This window comes from Taudactylus pleione, unplaced genomic scaffold (assembly GCF_031769625.1).
Source record: "Taudactylus pleione unplaced genomic scaffold, aTauple2 ptg000075l, whole genome shotgun sequence".
In the NCBI taxonomy this organism is placed as follows: Eukaryota; Metazoa; Chordata; class Amphibia; order Anura; family Myobatrachidae; genus Taudactylus; species Taudactylus pleione.
This window is the reverse complement of record NW_028284477.1, coordinates 819099-825164: the sequence shown is the minus strand read 5'-3', so window position 1 is coordinate 825164 and position 6066 is coordinate 819099. Positions and strand designations below refer to the sequence as shown.

The 6066-nt window shown below is 42.1% G+C and overlaps 1 protein-coding gene across 4 annotated transcripts in view; it reads left to right on the top strand.

The window, feature by feature from the left end:
• Nucleotides 1-318: 318 nt before the first annotated feature.
• Nucleotides 319-6066, top strand: part of TBK1 (TANK binding kinase 1) — a 111159-nt gene continuing 105411 nt past the window's right edge. For 2 of the 4 annotated variants that reach the window (XM_088467787.1, XM_088467785.1), the window contains exon 1: nt 558-692. The gene's annotated coding sequence lies outside the window, so the exon portion shown is untranslated. Of the gene's footprint in view, nt 460-556; nt 693-6066 lie in introns of those variants that run through there. The other 2 variants (XM_088467786.1, XM_088467788.1) reach the window with 2 other exon arrangements.

Genomic DNA, 6066 nt, shown 5'->3' with positions numbered 1-6066 from the left:
GTCCGATATGTCGGCCCATCGCCCGATATGTTGGACCGTCCGTCGCATATCTGGGTACACACATTAAGTGTGTACCCAGCTTTAGTCCCAAAAGACCATTTCAGAGTTATATAGTTAACTTTGTTGTTTTCTTTATGTACATTGCCAAGAATCAAACCAATTCCTGGACTGGTGTTGTTAACTTTTCAGCTTTTAAAGACGAAACACTGCAATGTAAATGACTAGCCGTATGATAACATTAACGTTTGAAATACTAACATGAGTACAGGAAGTCTGAAGTAAACATAATTTATGGAGAGACAGGACATTAGAGCTCGCTTACACCACACATGCTGCTATTGGGCAGCAGCTGTATCACTTTCATTTTCTAATCATCAGTATGCTGTATGCAAGCTCGTCTCAGACCGTGCAAAATCATTATTCTCTGTAGAAATACTGAGTTATGAAAAACGAGTAACGGTAAGTAATCAGTAAAGACAGCGGCACTCGGTATTTCTGCCATAATGTTAGCTGTGCCTTTCCCAAAACAAAGATGCCGGCGATGTACCAGCAGCGTAAGCAGTTTCGGCCCAGTCAAGCAGTGTGCTCAGTACTGCTGCTGCGGTGATACGTCATGGCACGGAAGTTCCGCAGCGACAGTCTGTGTGCCAGAGATTGCAGCAGGCAGGAGTGGAGACGAGTCTTGTACGCAGGTAAGAGTTAGGGCGCAGTGACGACGTGTTCGGTGCTGGCTGAGGCGGTGTTCTGTGTGCGGTACTTTACTGCGTATTCATTCTAGGATGGGATTTCGTATTCAAATATTTGTATATATGAAGCTACTGTCTGCAAACAGTAACAAGAGACGCAGTCTCTGGCCTGTGGAGAAGGCAGTTTTAACAATGTATATATTACTCAGTTATTTACTGTTTAGAATATTTGATAAAAGTGTGGAAGAGTTGATTACTATTATAATACTGTAAATGGATTAGCTAATACGCTGTTCTGATAAAGCGCCAATCTTAGTTTATGGTGTCTGTTTATGAGAAACAACAATCTTCCCCTGAACTATATACAGTCCATATTACTGTTTTGGAATGTGTTTTCATGTTTATCAAGCCAAGGTTCCTATATGTTCCACGGCGGTTTGGATACTGACGACAAGTGTCGGTATCCTAACCCTTTCGGAATGCCGGCATCGGGATCCTGACCGCTGGGGTCCCGGAATCCAGTACCAAACCCGTTGGGGTGCCTTGAGGAACGCATTTAGGAACTTCTGGCTGTAGCAATATGTCACATATTAAAATATGCCCTCCTCAGTGATTACATGCAGGGTGCTAGAATGAACATTACTGACTACAAACTGAACAGTGGTTGGAGCCAGGTTTTACCCCTTTTACACGCACGGCTGGCCCCGGGTTATTCCCGGGTTCAGCCGTTCACACCATACTTGGGTCCATCCAAATGGACCCTTGTCTTCCGGAGTTACAGTGGATGCTTGGAGATTGTTCTCTCCAAGCGCTACTGAAGGCAGCCAATCGGTGCGTTTGACGCATGAGTCATTGTGACCTGGATCATGCTGGCTACACTGCCCCATTACCTGGTTCATTTCGGTGTCCAACCCTGCTCGCTACCCGGGTTGGATTCCCGGGTCACTCAACTCGTGTTTTCTTTTGGGACCCTTTTCCACTGAGCCGTGACCCGGGTTGACCCCCCAATAACCCAGGTTATTGCGGCAGTAGAAAAGTGGTATTAGTCTTAACTCTCTCTACAACTATTGCCTGTATTCTATCCTGTTCTTTGCTTCCAAAACTTTTGAAACGCTTATGTACAATCACTTAACACACTTTTTCTACTCTCCTTCTTTGCCAATTTTTACATGGCTCTCTAAACTTCACTGAGACTGCCCTCACTAGTGTGACCACCAATATGCTCTCAGTTAAGTCAAAGGGTAACTCCTTTATACTCTATTTAATTCACCTCTCCAGTGCTGCAGGGTTTACAGTATCCCTGTTGGCCGACGGGAAGGCATATCCTCCTAATCAGATACACCAATATTTCCTGAGAAGATAATTAAAAGGTATGTACCTGAGGGCTACTAAAGGGGAATGTGAGGTAGTCTAGTGGGCACCAAAGGTGCGTGGGAAGTGGTCTGATTGAAGGTAGGGAGATCTGGTGTTCTTTGAAAAGCATGTGGGGATTGAGTAGCAAAGATTTAAATATTACATATAATACTATGTTACACAGTTGTAGCGACTCGTCACAACAATTTGTCCGTCAAAATTAAAATATCCCCTCCTCTATGATTAGCATCCTGTTTGAATAAATCCTAGCGTGACAACTACATCTCTTCCTGGGGGAGATGTATCAAACCGTGAAGAAAGATAAAGTACAAACCAATCAGCTTCTAACTGCCATTTGAAAAATGACAATTAGAAGCCAATTGGTTGGTACTTTATCCCTCTCCACTTTATATCTCTTTCCAAGGTTAGATACATCTCCCCCCTTTTATGCCTTGAGTCCAACTGCCTAATTTCCTTCTAAAGATCAATATGTTCAAAGCTGAACTCACAATCCGCCCCAGACAGCGTTTCTGCTGACTCCTCTAATCTTCCTCACTGTTGACACCATAAGCTGTATTTCAGTCCTCTGGGTCAGCTGCCTTGGTGTTATCTTTGAGTTTGCTCTCAGCTTTAGTTCACACATCCAGTCCCTTGCACTGTCTTTTCGCCTTCTCCTTCATAACATTGCCAGAATATGCTATCTTCTATCTCAAGAACTATGTCGCTCACAGATATATTGTGTCGACCATGAGGCATGACAAATGCTTTTATATCTTCAAAGATCTATCGTACGCATCAGCCGGTGTGCACATACTACTGGCCGATCCATATGCCGGCCACAGGAACCACCAACAATGACGTCATTACCGGTTCCTGTGGCCAGACATATCATACACACCAAATCGGTCTGAATCTGCTGACAAGTGGGTCGATTGGACGGCTGATCTGTTGGCCAAGTCTGTACCTGGTATAAGAGATTAAATATTTCCTGTGAATTGGGCATATAGCCATAATGTGAATATTGACCTGGTCATGAAGGGGAGAACATCATCTAGTCACAAAGCAGTTTGTACAAATAAGATGGGAGGAATGCCTAGTGTGGAGCAAATGAATGTGGGAGTGAAAATAATGAAACTTAAAGTAAATGAAAGTAAGGACAGCTACTAACCTATACCCATTTTAAAATTTACTAGAATTTGAGGTTTTTACAAACTTAATAGTAATTCTCATATATATATATATATGCCTTGCAAAAGTATTCACCCCCCTTTGCATTTTTTTTTCTTATATTCTGAATCAAACAACATTTAGGACAACATGACAGAAAACTTCAGCATGCATAACTATTCACCCCCCTAAAGTCAGTACTTTGTCGAGCCACCTTTTGCGGCAATTACAGCTGCAAGTCGCTTTCGATAAGTCTCTATGAGCTTGCCACATCTTGCCCCTGGGATTTTTGCCCATTCCTCAAGGCAAAACTGCTCCAGCTCCTTCATGCTGGATGGTTTCCGCTTGTGAACAGCAATCTCCAAGTCTGACCACAGATTCTCAATTTTATTGAGATCTGGGCTTTGACTAGGCCATTCCAATACATTTACATGATTCCCCTTAAAATACTCGAGTCTTGCTTTAGTAGTATGCTTTGGGTCATTGTCCTGCTGGAAGGTGAACCTGCGTCCTATTCTCAAATCACAGACAGACTGAAACAGGTTTTGCTCAAGAATATCCCTGTATTTAGCACCATCCATCTTTCCCTCAACTCGAATCAGTTTCCCAGTCCCTGCTGCTGAAAACATCCCCACAGCATGATGCTGCCACCACCATGTTTCACTGTGGGGATGGTGTTCTTGGGGTGATGGGATGTGTTGGGTTTGCGCCAGACATAGCGTTTTCCTTGGTGGCCGAAAAGTTCAATTTTAGTCTCATCTGACCAGAGCATCTTCCTCCATACATTTGGGGAGTCGCCCACATGCCATTCAGCAAAATAAAATTGTGTCTTCTTATATTTATCACTAAGTAATGGCTTTTTTTTATGGCCACTCTTTCATAAAGCCCAGCTCTATGGAGTGTACAGCTTATTGTGGTCACATGCACAGATACACCAGTCTCCTTCAGGGTTAACTTTGGTCTCTGTGCTGCCTCTCTGATTAATACCCTCCTTGCCCGGTCTGTGAATTTTGGTGGGCGGCCCTCTCTTGGCAGGTTTGTTGTGGTACCATGTTCTTTCCATTTGATGATGATGGATTTGATGGTGCTCCGGGGGATCATCAAAGATTTGGATATTTTTTTTATAACCCAACCCAGAATTCTACTTCTCAACAACTTTGTCCCTGACTTGTTTGGAGAGCTCCTTGGTCGTCTTGGTGTGATGCCTCTTGCTCAGTGGTGTTGCAACCTCTGAGGCCTTTCAGAAAAGGTGTGTTTATACTGACAGATCATGTGACACTTAGATTTCACACAGGTGGCCTTCATTTCACTAATTATGTGGCTTCTGAAGGTAATTGGTTGCCCCAGAACTTTTGAGGGGCTTCATAGCAAAGGGAGTGATTACATATGCACATGCCAATTTTCAGAATGCTATTTATAAAGATTCTTTTTATATATATTTTTATCATTTCACTTCACCAAATTAGACTATTTTGTGCAGATCCATCACATAAAATTCAGATAAAAATAAATAAATTACAGTTTGTAACAAAAACGGTAAAAAGCCAAGGGGGGTGAATACTTTTGCAAGGCACTTTGTTTGTGTGTGTGTGTATGTATGTATATATATATATATATATATATATATATATATATTATAATTTTTTTGTTTGCTTGTAGAATAGAAAGCAAAACATTGTATTAAACCTCATGTGTGTGACAGTAGTTAGTTAAAAGGGGATGGGTATGGGATGCCGGCGTTTAAAATCCTGACACTGGCATCCCAAAATAGAATACCGACACTTGTCGGTATCCTAACCCTCCCTTCTCGATGCCTAAACCTAACCTCCCCCTCCCCGCACCCTAAACCTAACCATCCCCCCTAGTGCCTAAGCCTAAACCTCCCCCTAACCCCACTACTTACCTTCGGGATTCCGGTGATTGGGATGCCAGCGCCGAGATTCTGACCGCTGGGATATTGAACGTATGTATCCCAGTTGAAAGATAGCAGCCTTTATGTCAATGCCTAGTGTTTTTGCGCTCAAAAAGTTCTCCATCTGGTGCACTCTTTCTTTTTGGATATAAATTAACTTTAATTTTCAGCAACTTTGAAGCAAGATAAGTGTCAAACAATAAAACACATTCCCATTCAGGGAACTCCCTCAATGCCCGGGTCCCTCTCTAATCAGCCGGTAGCAAGGTTACTTATCACTCTGATTCACATTGAGTATTGCATTCATTTTCTTATACTTGCATGATTTCCCCACTAAGTATATAGGGACTGCAACACAAGCGCAAAGTTTCTAAAGCTGGCCACACATCTAAAGATTATCTGTCCAAACAGCCAACTAGTTGATTGGTTGTAATGAAAATCTGGTAAGGAATACAATCAGCAATTTGCTTCCAAACGCTGGAAAATGGACCAAAACTGTTGTTTGAACAAATAGTTTAGATCAAACATTTAATAAACTTGTCTGAACAACCATTTTCATCTGTTTTCTGGCATTTAGGAGCAAATTGCTGTTTGTATTCCTCCCATTCCTTACCAGATTTTAATTCCAACCAATCAACTAGTTGGCTGGTTGGATGTAAGTTGGTCTAGTGTGTGGCCAGCTTAAAGCTACTCGTTGAGCAGACTACAAGGATATTAATTTACAGTACCTGTTACTTGAGGCTTCATAGTGGATTAACTACAGTGAATGCAGTAGCTTATTTTAATGGTTAATTTTACCTAAAATACAAGTTTACTTAAAATTGGAATACTTTTTATATTTTGAAGAGGGAGTTTACTTTGCTACAACCATTCTCTTTTTATCCTCCCAAACCTCTCCTGTTACCTACAGCTGGGGACTGATTGCAATGCAGCACAAGTAGAGCATAT